Genomic DNA, 15,002 nt, shown 5'->3' with positions numbered 1-15,002 from the left:
TGTATTTGAGTCCCCTTTTGACCCCCCACCCCCTTTAGATCTGTACGTGCTGGGGCCTAATTTTTCCTTTAGCAGGGGTACAGAGATGTTTTTTTTAATTAATGAACGTTTTGTTCTATAAAGAAAAAAATTAATACTAGTGATCTGTTCCTTAGAGTACTTCCCTCAGATCAAATGGTTGATGACTTGAAAATTATTTAAAGTAAACATGGTCAATAATTATGCACATGTAATTTATTTTAGGAAAAATGCCAGGTTGTGGACCAAAATTTTATCCTTGCATACTTTGCAAAAAAAGGACAAAGCCTAGTGAAAGACGGCCTGTGAATAAAAGCACAAGAAAGATTCTAAGAAAATACTTTATGACTAAGTGCAAAGATGGTGTATTATGCAGAAAATGTAGAAACAAATGCGATACATTAAAAGGTAGGGCTGTGCAATATTACAGGTACATGTATATCAGTATATTGCAGTATTATTACCCACCATAATAATATATCACGATATGAAATCCAGATACCTGTATCTCAGGATATTTATAAAAATATGTATATGTTTAAAAAACATCCTTCATTGTAGAAACTGTTGGAATAATACTTGTAACTTCCCCAGGCCTTTCAAATATAGTTAAATGAATACCTCGTCAGCTTTCGAAGAGAGATAGAGAGAAAAGAGAGAGAGGAAGCTTATCATTTACTGTAGCAATTTTAAAAATCTTATTAAAAAAATAATGATTAATAAAGACTTTTGAATAAAATCATTAAGAAAAAAATATATAAAACATTTCTACAGGGTGTATACCATGTTTACTGTGGTAACTGGTTCTCAAAATCTCGCATGGAATCTACACGGTCGATGTCACTATGAGAATGTTAAGCAGTTAAGTTCAAGATACACATTACAAGTAAATGGCCATCCATGTTTTCACTTGATACAGTGATGTTTTTATTATTTTTAATAAGTTTCATGCCATTATGATTTTAAACAACTTCATGATATATCAGGACCATGTGTATTAAAACAGTAGAAATAGGCCAGTGCCTGATCGTATGTCATAATGTGAAATTAGATTTGGGTTAGACTACAACACCAAAACGCCCGAAAATAGGTCACAAATTCTTTGTGGCTTTAATTTTATTCTGTGACCACATGAAATTTTCATATAGTATGTATCGTTTTAATCATTAAATTATTGCTATTTTGATTAACCCAGATAGCATGAGGACATTGGCCCAACGTTGGCCCAACAATGTCGGTTATGTTGGGCCAATGTTGGCAGTTTTACGTTGGCCCAATGTCTTACTGCTCATTGGCGCGCCGTTGGCCCAACATGTTGGGCCAATGTTGGTACAATACTGTTTGTTCATTTGTCAACGTTGGTACAACGTTATTCCAACATACCAACGCCAACGCAATATTTTTTTAACGTTGGCCCAACGTTGGACCTCAGTTCAAAATATAATCATGACGTTGGTCCGACGTTGGTCCAACGTTGGTACAACGCTTTTGTTGAATTGCTCACGTTGGTACAACGCTATTCCAACGTACGGATGCTAACCAAATATTTTGTAACGTTGGCCCTACATTGGACCTCAGTTCAAAATATAGTTATTACGTTGGTTCAACGTTGATACAAAGCTGTTTCTTGAAATTTCAATGACACAATTATTCCTCAATACAAATGTCTTACAAAATTAATTAAATTCTGTAATTTTTATTTCCCAGATTATACGACACAATTAATTTCACCATGTTTGGTCAAATACTTTTTTCCTCCTAAAATGTATCACAATATATTCTTTGCCACTTTCACTTTCATTAAAGTATTCCATGGAATGTAACTGAAAAAGGGAAGAGGTAGAAAGTTCAATGTTTCTCAAGTACACTCCACATCATTATGTCCACTACTAAATATCACTTTGATATAAGAGTCTTCAAGTTCTAACTGTAGAGTTTTGAAAGGTCATATTTGCATCACTTATCACTTTTTCTGTTGTTTATCTGTTCTTAGAATCCATGTTTCCCACACATATAAATCAGTCCCTTCCATATACAGAAATGTCACATCAATAGTCTCAAGAGTGAAGAGGGTTTTTCCATCCCGGCAATTCCTGCAAACGTTAAGATTGTCATCAATTAAAATAGTATTTTCAAATGTTCATCAGCATCACACATATTTTTAAAGCAATCCTTAAAATTGAATTTCACATTAGTAATTATTAACAAATACAAAATATAGTTACTTACATTTCACTGGTTAACATTCTTGCGTTCACTTACAGATCCGGACATATCTGCTCTGCTCAAGCCCGCCAATTCCTATAAAAGTTAAGGTCGTCATCAATTACAATTGTTTAGTCAGCTACCTGGTACCAATAATTTGAAAGCCTACATGCAGGCGATTACAATGTTGTGTATTTCACATTATTAATAATTTCAATAACAAAAACAAAAGCTATACTTACATTGAAAGGATTAAAATTCTTGTTTTCACTTAAACAGACACATACGCTTTGAATTGTTAAAGTGCGCGGTTAAAAAAACTGATTTAAAGATGACGGTATCCTTGGAGACCTATGAGTCACCTGCCGAGCCAGTGAATTTCACCAGTGACCTATTTATTTTGGAGCCCAAAACTTGCAAAATACAGCACTTTAAATTTGATTCAATGATGCTAAATATAGAATCTACCAAGATATAAAATTACTATATGTATTTCACAGACTTTTAAGGATTGTCTCATAATTTCCATTCAATATATAATATAGATCACATGTTTATAATGAGTTGCTTATTACATTACCATCGATTTACAATAGATAAATCTAAATTGATGAATACTTTTCGCAACATTGGGCCAACGTTGGACCAGCATTTCATCTCAAACATTACAGGCTACCTGTACATGTACTAGTAATCCCAGTATTCCTACTATTGGACCAACTCCAGTTCAGTCAAGCACGCCCAACACAGAGCAATGCATCATTATATTGTCAACATTTATTAAGCTGGGCCAACGTTGGGCCAACATTGAATAACCAACAATAAGTGGCAATGTTTTGCCACTAACGTGTACTCAGTTAGACCTACGTTGGGCCAACATTTCATATTTAACACACAATGGTCTTTATCCATGTCAACATTTACTCGGTTGGACCTATGTTGGGCCAACATCTTAATGTCCAACACCAAATCGCTATGTTTCTTGTCAACATGTAACTACAATGGGCCAATATTGGGCCAACATCACATGCCCAACACTGTTGGTTTAGCTTTCATGCCAACGTAAATGAACGTTGGACCAACGTTGGGCCAATATCACATGCCCAACACCGTTGGTTTAGCTTTCATGCCAACGTAAATGAACGTTGGACCAACGTTGGGCCAATATCACATGTCAAACACCGTTGGTTTAGCTTTCATGCCAACATAAATGAACGTTGGACCAACGTTGGGCCTACATCTGTTCCCCAACGCCAACACTCCACCAACCATACAACCAAAAACCAACGTTGGCCCAACGGAGTCATGCTATCTGGGAACCCCCCCCCCCCAAAAAAAAAAAACAAAACAAAACAAAACATAAAAATGTAACAAGATTATATAATTTGTATTAAATTTTTTCAGTTTCAAAATGCTTCAAGAAAGTTCATTTCATAACTATTAATAAGAGGATCAAAGAGATTATACTTTGATGACCCTTTAGAAGAAAGTGACTATTTTACTCTCACTGGACTTGGAAAAAAAGAATTTGATGATCTGTTATCTTATGTGGAAGCTGGAGACGTTAGGTCATCTAAATCAAGGAGCGTTAGAACTTGTTTAGCGATTTTTCTGACCAAATTGAGGACAGCTATGGATAACAACATGCTTGGAGTTTTGTTCAACATGACTAAACCACAGGTAGGAAGGAATGTAAAATAAAAAAAAGTTTTATTAGTTAATATATTAAAGCTGACTTATGAGATCTAATTCTCATAGATTTATTCAGATTCTACATAATTATTTGTGTATGCTAACAGAGATCAGTACAAGTGGAATATTAATTATACTAGCAAAAATTGTTCCACTGCATAATTTTCATTATTCTATCGGAAAATTTGTGAATTAGAGATGAAAAAAATCAATCTTGATAAAAGGAAATATTATATTGCAGCGCTACATGTAAGAAAATAATTTTTGTTTTAGATTAGAAGAGCTGTATCCACTATGAGACAAGCAGTTAGCATCTACTTTGTCCCAAATCACCTTGGTTTCAATCATATCAGCAGGGATACTGTTATCCATGACCATACCAGACCCCTTGCCAAAGAACTGTTCTCTCCTACCCTCAACCAGGCCATATTAGTGCTGGATGGAACATATTTATATGTTCAAAAGAGTTCACAGTTTTCCTTTCAAAGGTGGTCATACAGTATGCAAAAACAAAGGTGAGAAATATCAAATATATAATTAAAAATAATTCTTTAATTTAGGTGGAATATATACCAAATGTCTTGCATTGTTTGTCAGATTGTAATCTGCAAAAACTCTGTATAACCTTGCCCATGATCTTTGATTGGTTAAAGTTAGGACTTTTGTATTTCAACAAATGAATTAATGCAACTTACTTGAAATTTTATCATGGTACAATTTTGCAAATTAATTTTCATGGAAAGAAAACATTAATGTAGATATTCAAAATTTGTTTAAAATGTCATGTAAGTTATATTTGTAAAATTAAATTTTTTTAAGCTATGAATTCATAATTATTGAATATTGAATGATTATTTATAAACAGGCATCTACTGAAACCAGTGATGATTGTCACAACCACAGGTTATATCGTAGCTGCCATTGGACCATATTTAGTTGACAGAAAGAATTCTGATGCAAACATTTTAAAACACATCATTGGAACAGACACTCAAGAAATTAAGACTTGGCTCCAGGGGGATGATATCATGATAGTGGATAGGGGTTTTAGGGATTCTGCAGGTGTGTTAGAAAATCTGGGAATTCATATGGAGATGCCTTCTTTTTTACAAAAAGGCCAGAGGCAACACTCCACAGAGGATGCCAATAGCTCTCGTATGATCACAAAGGTATTTGTCTGCATGTATTATGCACCCAGTAAATGAATTATTATTGATTATAGACATGTGAATAAGATATGCGTGAATGTATCCGTATATCAACAGAGATTATGAATTTTTCCTATAACAGATATGATGGGTGGTAGAATCGGTGAATGCCAGAATTAAGACGTGGCAATACTTGGCAAGACAACTCCCTAATTCCCAGATCCCATATGTTGGTGACTATGTGCGAATAATAAGTGCAATCTGCAACAAATACAGGTACATTTCATTGGTAAAATTCAAAAACTTTGCAACTGCCTGAACAAGTTTTTAATTTCTATTATGAAAAATTCAATTTAAAAAACATTGTAATTGTTCTGAAAAAAATTGTTTTAGGCCCCCTCTAAGCAGTGGAAAAGAGAATGATTTCCAAATTGCAACGAAGATGCGGTACCTCTCTACCCAGACAAATCGACTGCAGGTAGAAGTAGAGTCAGAAAATCTAGTGAAGAAGCGATATAATTGGAGGAAGATTGATGATGAGGAGAACACCATTACTGACTTTCCAAAGTATACAGAGGAAGAAATTCGGGAATTGACTCTTGGTGTGTATCAAATTAAATTGGCAAAATTTTACACCCAGGAACATGTGAACCAGGATGGATTTGAGATATGGGTTGATCAGTTCAAACCAGGCCTCCTTGCTGCCAAGATCCAAAGTAGACATATCTCAAGCAAATGCTATCTGTGCTGGATTAGGTTTGAGGATGGTGTCGTGACCTCTTGGTATTGCCGTTGTAAGTCGGGAGCGCGAGTAGTTGGAACCTGTGCACACATTGCCAGTGTTATTTGGTACTTGTCCTTTGCTAGATACTCTGATGTGATCAACCTTGAATTAGGCAAGAACTGGCTAGACAATGTATGTGATGCAGCGGACATTCCAGAGATAGTTGACGAAAGCGACAGTGAAACCGAAGCCACTGAGGAATAAAGACAAGAAAGCGTTAACTTATTGATTGTATATTTTCAAATTATGGTTATTCATTTAGATTGACAGGTGATTATTGGAACTTTTTCTTGTGTCCCTAGCCCTTATCAAAATGTATAAAAAAGTTAACAATATCATATATAGTTCTTTAAACAGTGTGAGTGTTATGTCCAGTGTGGTTATAGGCATGTAATCTCCTTTTTTCAGATATTTTTGTTTATAGTTTTTATATAGTTTGTTAAATATGTAATTATTTTAAATCTTCAGAGCCAAAAAATGCATAGACATAGCAAATTGTTTCTGTATTTGAAGTTTTTATAGTTGAACTCACACTTGTTTTATATTTAAAATGATGATTTTTATGTACAGCCACAATTTGAACAGTTTTACACTTTTCAATCTTTAATATATAAAACAAGAAAATCTTAAGTCATCTTATACTTTACAGAGTTTTAGAAGATCTTATTCTCAAAAGAAATAAAATGGTATTTTTATGTGAATTTATGTTAGTTGTTTTGCATAGCTTTGCAAGTTTCCTGTTTATGAGTTAGAAAAATGTTTCAATTTTTTTTGTCAGTGCTGCACATTCAAAGATCCATTGAACGTGCAAAGTCATCATAAGCCAAAAGAAAGTCCTCAATTGTCATTAATATCATTATATCCTGCACATAAAATTTCTTTATCTTTAATTTTGCTGTACATTGTTATCTTTTAAACAAATATTACCTAATACTGTTTTAAATTCTATCATTTAACCTCAAAAGGATGGTTTTTTGCTTTGTAATATATTTTAAACCTAAGTGCAAAAAGGTCAAAATAAATGCTGAAGAAAGAGATATTTCTTTATTTTTTTTAGATCCTTTAAAAACTACTTTTAAGGATCTTTTAACAATCATGATCTACGATGTTAAACATTACTGAAAAAAATGTCATGACTTGAGGAGAAATAAAGACAGCAAATTATGAAAAAATTGACAGCAATTATGATATTCAGATATATACAGATATATTGGAAGCCGTTTGTTTTATTTATTTTTTTTTAAATTTGCACAATATATTTGTAAAGGTAAATATACAATGCAATTTGAACAGTTAAATATTAAATCTTTTACCTACAAAATACATTGAAACATAAAACTTGATATTAAAATGTTCTTAATTGATGGTAAAAATGACGTCACAGTGCTCAAATCTGTGAAATGCAATAAAATACACCCAATCTTCAGAGGGTCATTTCAACTTAACTATAAAAGATAGATGAAAATTGTTAATATATTTATGAAATGTACATCCTGAAGTCATATTTATATAATTATTTTCAATTTTCAAAGAAAGGCCGATTTTTCTTACTGACATACTTGGCTCTTTCTTATTTTTCGTAAACAATTCATAAACTATTCAATTTTGTTTACGGGACTTCGTTGCTGTGTTATTTCCCCACAACATTGTTGGAGTCTGTAAGCCTGGACTTAGCGAGGATGGCTGTTCCTGTTTGCATAAAATTAATGAAATTCCAATAAAGCTCATGAATCGAGAAAAGGTCAAGACCTTGAGTATCGTATTACTGAATTCCACCAAACTTAACCTAGCGTCCTATTTGTGTACCCATAAATCTTCTACGTTGTTGAAACTATAAAGAGAAATAATTTTATTACTTTGGGGGGATTTGTTTTGTGGAAGTGTGTGCATTGTTTGTTCACAAATATCACTGACTTATAAATACAGATTGAGAGTTTGTCATTCAGAATATGTGAAATCAAGTACTATAGTAGTCATGCAGTACCACTGACTTATAAGTAGTACAGATTGAGAATTTGACATTTATTAAGACCAAGAAATCAGAAGTGTTTTGCTTTATTTCTAATACAGTAAGCAATCATTAAAATCTACTTATTGTAACCAATTTGGCTTGTTTTAATTTTTGCATTAGTTCTCTATAAACATTTTTTACAATGTCAAACAAACCACAAAGTTCGATCGGTAACGTATTATTTTATAGAATTTTCTAATTCATGCATTGTAGAGCCATGGGGATTTCCTAAATGTTAAAAATTCTACAGTACTTGTTGTAAACAACGGAATCTTAGCCTTCATGTTTATTTTAAATATTTGTGCAATTTATTAGGATAATCTCTATAATATCCAAAGTCATTATTTGCGTGTCCAGATTCATTACTTGCTGATCATTAGACCTTTTGAGCAGAGGGTTTAAGAAAGCTAATGTTAACCATTTGTTAACGTCAGCATCTCACCGAATTACTGGTCGAATTATCAGACTGATTAAAGTTCACATTAATCATGTTATTGCAAGATAAAAACATAAATCTACGCATATTACTATTAGATACCAAAGGTTAAATTCTCCCCCATTCATTCATGCATTGTAATGGTTATGTATTCGATATGGGAGTCGGTGAGTGCAAAGGCAAACATCATACTTCTTTATTGTCGAATTAAAAACAAGTCTAACAGACGCGTGTGCTAATGATGTTTGGGTTCAGGCCCTTACCATGCACATCTGTAAATTTCGTATTTTAGTTTCAGTTTTCTACTTGAAAACCGAAATTAATATATAAAGAAAAACGAAATTAAAAGAAAAACGAAATTATTAAAAGTAGAAAACAAAATTATTAAATAAAGAAAAACGAAATTATTAAATAAAAAAAAAACGAAATGATTTATTTAATAATTTCTTTTTTCTGTATATATTAATTTCGTTTCTCTTTATATATTAATTTCGTTTTTCTTTATTTATTTTTGGTTTGCACTATTTGGCTCCCGTAATATCACGATAAATTTAACTTTTATTTATCAGTCATTGGTGCTAAGAAGCCCTGAGTGCCGAGTAAAGGTCAAAATTTGAAGCCCATCACCTGCAAACGGTGACTTCTCCATATGAGTGAAAAATTCTCGAGAGGGACTTTAAACAATATTCAATCAATCAATCTACTATTATTCTCTAAAAATAAATTTATAATAATTAGATAAATAAATAACCACCGTGTTGCTACAATTATTTTTTGGTGGCCGACTGTAAATAAAGTTAAATGTCAACATAATATAAAGAGAAAATAAAGATGAGTTGAGGAAAATTGCAAAAAGCAACAAAAAGAGGCTGATTTTGTTAAATAGAGAATAGAATTATCTTGAGTTTTTATATGAATATGGAAGCATCCGCAGGAAGCTTAAATCAATATTGGCAAAATGAGTTGGTTGGGGTAAACGTTGGAGATATTTTGAAATGAGTGTTTGTGTTTCGAACTTGTAAGGATGGTATTTCTAATTGCTTGGTTTTCTTTTGATTCCACTTGTCTGATTTGGACCAAAAGATGATAGCATTTGATATTCAGGGAATTGTTTTTCAAGATTCCTGGAGCAAATTTCTTCGATAGGGATTTAAATGAATTTAAGGTAGAAAGAGTAATTTCTTTGATGATTTTCAGCTATTTACAGATAAAATTACACACTCAGGAAGCAAAAGAAATATTCCGTCTGAAGCACAATCAACAATAAATTAAGAATAAATACCGATAATACGCATATAATTATATTTGATGTAAATGTATATCTGAGAATATAATTCTACATTTTAAATAAAAGAGAGATTTGCACAAAGATTTTTTTTTCAAATAGAAGCAAATAATTTTGCTATGCATGCATTATTTCCAAATTCGAAGAACAAAAATACATTGTAAAGTTAAAATTTTAGAAATGGCGCCTCGAAAGGGATTATGTAATGTGCAAAAGACCGATTTACTTATTTTTGATGTACGGAGTTTTCATTGTAGATCATATACTTCCTAGTTATACAGTTTCACGCTTTAATAAAAGCAACATTCGATGATTAAAGGAAAATTTGAAAAGATGCTTGCACGAAACAACAAGACAGACTTCTCAAGAACAATATTGTTTTGGGCAATGTATCCGGATATTAAAGAATCATTTATCATTAGTTACAATCCTTATTATTTATTACATTTTTTAATTTTAATTAAAAGCAGACATGCTCTGCAACTTTGTTAATACATGTTCCTTGAAAAACTTTCTGTGACAAAAGTAACATGATGTTTCTCAACAATAAATTGTAAGGGGACTGTCTAGGGGTTAGTCCCGTACATAAGACTGAGTTCAGAAGGATAAAAGAACAACAAGAATTCAGTGTTTAAAGAATTAGATTATGTATTCTGTTGCAAATAACAATCAAGTAAAACAAATATTATTGACAAGCAAGTTGATGAAACAAGAATATCAACAGTCTCGTTTAAAGTCATCATTTTGTAAATTCTATGGTCGATACAATGACCTTGTCAGCAAATACAATTTATCATTGAATGAAATGCTGACTGACGTTTTTCATACCAATTGTTAGTCCATTATTTATACACTGAATTGTCCACGGATTTTTCCGTTATTTTCTGATTATGACAACGAGCACACGGCGGGTGTGACCGGTCGGCAGGGGATGCTCACTCATCCATGGCACCTGATCCCACCTCTGATGTTTCGGAGGTCCGTGTTTGCTCTGCTCTGATTTTGTATATTTGTTTAATGGACGTTGAGATTGAATACTGTTCGTTATTTCCATATTCTTCTTCATGAAGCAATATCATATGAAGACCAAGAATGAGATAGTTACCATTATTAAAGATAGAAATTTAGCCCCAGTCCCCAAAATACGTTTTATTGATCATTAATGATACTGCTGACTCCCTTGATTACACAAATGTACATAACATATAGAAAGCGTAAATCCCGGCCGGGTACTATAGACCCGGGCGCGCCCAACCCTGACGGGTTATAACAAAGGGGAATAACTCTAAACAACAAGTTATGACAAATAGAGGGAAATATGAATAAAATATGATACACATACATAATAACACTGTAATTACATACACATACAAATAAATACATGTAAAAACCACCACACTATGAAAACATAGTGAATTACGTCTTCTGTAAAGCAAAGCAAAACTTTTATATCATTTTTATGTCTGTTTATTGGTACGTCGGATTGTCTGTCCGTCTGTCCGACTGTTTATTTCACCTTATACTTTGAAAGTTGTGGGAGTGATAAATTTGATATTTCAGCTATTCTTTAACACTGTTTTTTGTGTGTGAAAATACCGGTCATAATAAATGATTTGTTCTATTTTGATATAAATTGATTGTTTTAAAGACAATTACAGGAAGTACTATACTTTAATTTAAATCATAAAACAATGAAGATATTAGAATTAATCATTATGACATTTTTTTTTACTACAGTTTGCTGTTTGTTCCGTACCTATTAGGAGGTTTTTATATAAGAATGCATGTAATCACTATCAGAAAAGCAAATAAAAACCTAATTCATAAACGAAAGAGAAGCATTGGATAAAACCTATGCGTATTTACAATGTTTTCAAAGGCGACAAGGACAACTGAGAAAAAATGTCTGTTCAGTCAGAACATATGAATTTGATCATTCATCAAAACAAATAAATGTAAAGGGTTCCAATTCAATAGTGATTGAAATATACTTAATTAAAGAAGAAACAATTGATTTGACAAGAACATTTCAAACATTACCGGTATTAAGACATTTTAAATCAGGAAAAATATCTTAGTTCAGAAAAAAAGTATGACATTGACTATGTATAACAGGATACATTATATTTCTGCGAAGAAAGCATGTTTCATAATGGATATTTTGCGTTCAAGATGATTTCAGAGTTATGTTTAAATCTGGTGTGACGCAGCAAATTTTGTAGTCTCTCGCGTGGGCATTAATTTCATTTTACATATCACTTTCCAAATAATTACTTTACAACTGCGTAGCACCGCATGTAATCCTATATTACTGTCTAGTACAAGTTTCAATGAGGAAGTTTCAACGCAGGTTTTAAAAAAATTAATAGGGGACCAGAAGACGCCAGATATAGTAAATTAATAGGGGGTCCAAAACATGCTTTACGTTGTACAACTTAGGGAAATCAGAGTCACCATATGTTTAAATCAATACGGATACCAGAGGCCACCTTATATTGAGTTGATAGGGAGACCAGAATACACCTAAAATTTTACATAAATAGGAAGACCAGAGGTTTCCCTTATGTGGTCACCCGATAGCTCAGGTGACTTATTGCTATCTTTTTTGTCCTTCGTACTGCATCGTGCATCGTGCGCTGTGCATTGTGCCTTAATTTTTGAGCGGGGGGAAAATTTTGAATATCATGGTCCCTGTCCCGTTTTGGTGGAAAATACTACAATTAATGCAATCTTTAAAAGTGCACACAAAGCAGTCGAACTGATGGCATAAATGTTATAAGCATTGACTCATCTACTAAGATTGTGAAATCCATAGGCCCAGGGTCAGGTGTTCTTACAGGGTTAAAAAAATGTATAAATGTATTCATTCTTTGAAAATCATTGTGAAACCCGAGGGAGACTCACGTCATTTAATAGAAGCATTTCACCCAAATGACCAATTCAAATACATATTTATGCATGAATAAAATGCTGCACTTGTCTCCATTCTTTTCCTGAGAAAAACCTCTCTATCCTCTTGCACCAACTAATCTTCATTTTTCACATATATTTCAAAACACTTTCCATCTTTCCACAGGACGTTCCAATTTATGTAGCAATGTAAAGAACAGTACGACAGCCAACAGTCCATTAACGCTTTCAATATATATACAATGTATCTAGGGGGATAAACCCTTAAAACAGAGCCTCCAAAATCCAGCAACAACTTTATTCAACGTCTTTCGAAGTTTGATAGTTCTAATTTCTTATGCCACTGGAAAACCAGTAACTAGGTGCATATTTCCCCATCCTATGTCAATAAAGCAAGCGTTTAAGATAGAGTGATTCTCGGATTTTCACAATTCTTATGACGCGACCAAAATTGATGCTATTTATATAGCAACTTAAGATAAACAATAAATTATCAACTAATAGATAGTTTTCAGTAGACACAAATTATCAAAAGTTGTTTCCCTTAGGCCGCCATATTGTGGCTCAACATGCTCATATTCCTCCATAATTCAACCATGCAACTTTAACTTTTTATTCTGGCTATTGTGGGCTGGAAAGCATTTTTTTCTGACAATTATACATTTATTAAAGACTCCTTTATTTTATAATGTTTATTCCATAACGATTTCCCCCCAAATCTCTTATATTTGGTAGAACAAAGAGGGAAAATTACCTGGTTGACCAACAAGATGCATGGCGGCCAAAGAGAAATAAATCTTGTTAATATCGGTCATTACTGAAAACTATCTATAAATTAAATATCCAGGGAAATTTGTAAAACTATCAAAAAAGGTTTATAAAAGACCAAGCAATCGTATATAGTGACATATATCAAACTGGACAGTTTAATTTTCATTTCTAGTTTAAAGAATTAAAATGATTCTAAAGGCGTTAATGTCTCCTCTGTATTTCCAAACAACCGTTTCTATGGCAACTGCCATAGAGTAACTATCGTGACTACATATATAATAAATATTTAAAATGTTTTTTTTTTCTTCAAAATATTCAACAAATGTCCATATTCTAATTTGAAATTTTCAACCAATCACTTAAAAGTAATGAAAATATGAAAAAATTCCACGAACTTTTGGATCAACCCTCATACTCTGTTGCCATGTCAATAAAGTCCCTTCCGCTTTCACTTAAATGTAAACAAACACATGTCATGGTAAAAAAGCAAAGAAATAATATTTCAAATATTGTTCATATTCATTTTTTTTAAATAAATATATTCCTCTTATAACTATTTGATATAATATTTTGATCACTTTAATAGATCAAATATTTTGTTTGATATTGATAACATGTTTTTATTATCATCTTTTCAGGGAGAGAGAGAGAGAGAGAGAGAGGAAGAGAGAGAGAGAGAGAGATAAAGGGGGGAGAAAACTCCGTTAATCGCAAACTCATGGGGTGTAAAAGATTTCTTATAGTGTAATAGAATAAATCAATATCCACGTCTGCTGTTTTCTGTAGTTGAACCAGTTGTTCTAATCCATATTGTTTTTGACATCTAAAAGTGCAGTTGTAAATTCGTTTTTGCAGCCTTATAATCCATGTTAGATTGAAATTCCATGCCAAGTGATCTGTTCTATTCAATCCATACTGCTGTCTTTTCTTGATTGATAGCATGACGTTTATCTGAAGCCATATTGGAAGTAAGGTTATATAAAGTTATATTTCTATATTTCCAGTATGGCCTCCGAAACTTTAAAATATTAGATAATTGTTGGGTCACCTATATACTTATCACGTTTATCTAAATTTTCTCCTATCAAACTGGTTTCTACATTCTACAGTCCTTTCTGGATACGCTGTCTATATAAAACACATGGTTGTTTGTAATCTTATAACACAGGGGTCTATACCTCTCAGTTTATTCGATATGCTCTTCGTATAGAAAAAATTCTAAAACAAAATTAGTTATTGACAAACAAGTAGTTGAAACAAAAATATCAATAGTGTCGTTTGATATTATCATTATGTAATTTATTTTGTCAGTACAACGACCTTATCAGCAAATACAACCTATAATTAAGTCGAACGCTGACTTAAGTTGTTCCTCATACTTATTGTTAGGCCATTATTTACATATTGAATTATGGACAGCTTTGCCCATTATTTAATACAGCATGTATGACTGCACAGGTTACTTAGTCATCCATGGCAACTGATCCCTTATCTGATGTTTAAAATGTCCTTGTTTACTCTGCTCCTGATTTGTATTGTTTTTAGTTATCTTCTTTCTTCTTTCATATAATTAATGACATAAAAATATTTAACAGTAACAAATTATATACTACAAACATTTAAGAAATAAACAACGTTATTCAGAGAACATGGCGTTATGAATAGCAATTGCTCTGCTGGCATATTCCATGATGCGCGCTAGCGCATCATGGAAAATATGCCAGCAGAGCAGTTGCTATTCA

General features: G+C 32.6%; 1 long non-coding RNA gene across 1 annotated transcript; it reads right to left on the bottom strand.

Moving 5' to 3' along the window:
• Positions 1–1,550: 1,550 nt before the first annotated feature.
• Positions 1,551–2,595, bottom strand: LOC134235913 (uncharacterized). Its single transcript, XR_009985500.1, has 3 exons — positions 2,466–2,595; positions 2,248–2,319; positions 1,551–2,111 (listed from the first exon to the last, which is right to left on the bottom strand). It is a non-coding gene; the product is annotated as an uncharacterized LOC134235913 (long non-coding RNA).
• Between the last annotated feature and the right edge of the window lie 12,407 nt (positions 2,596–15,002).

Source organism: Saccostrea cucullata, unplaced genomic scaffold (assembly GCF_032062105.1).
Source record: "Saccostrea cucullata isolate Sc308-1 unplaced genomic scaffold, CSIRO_AGI_Scuc_v1 ctg4259, whole genome shotgun sequence".
NCBI lineage: Eukaryota > Metazoa > Mollusca > Bivalvia > Ostreida > Ostreidae > Saccostrea > Saccostrea cuccullata.
This window is presented reverse-complemented; position numbering and strand designations above follow the sequence as displayed.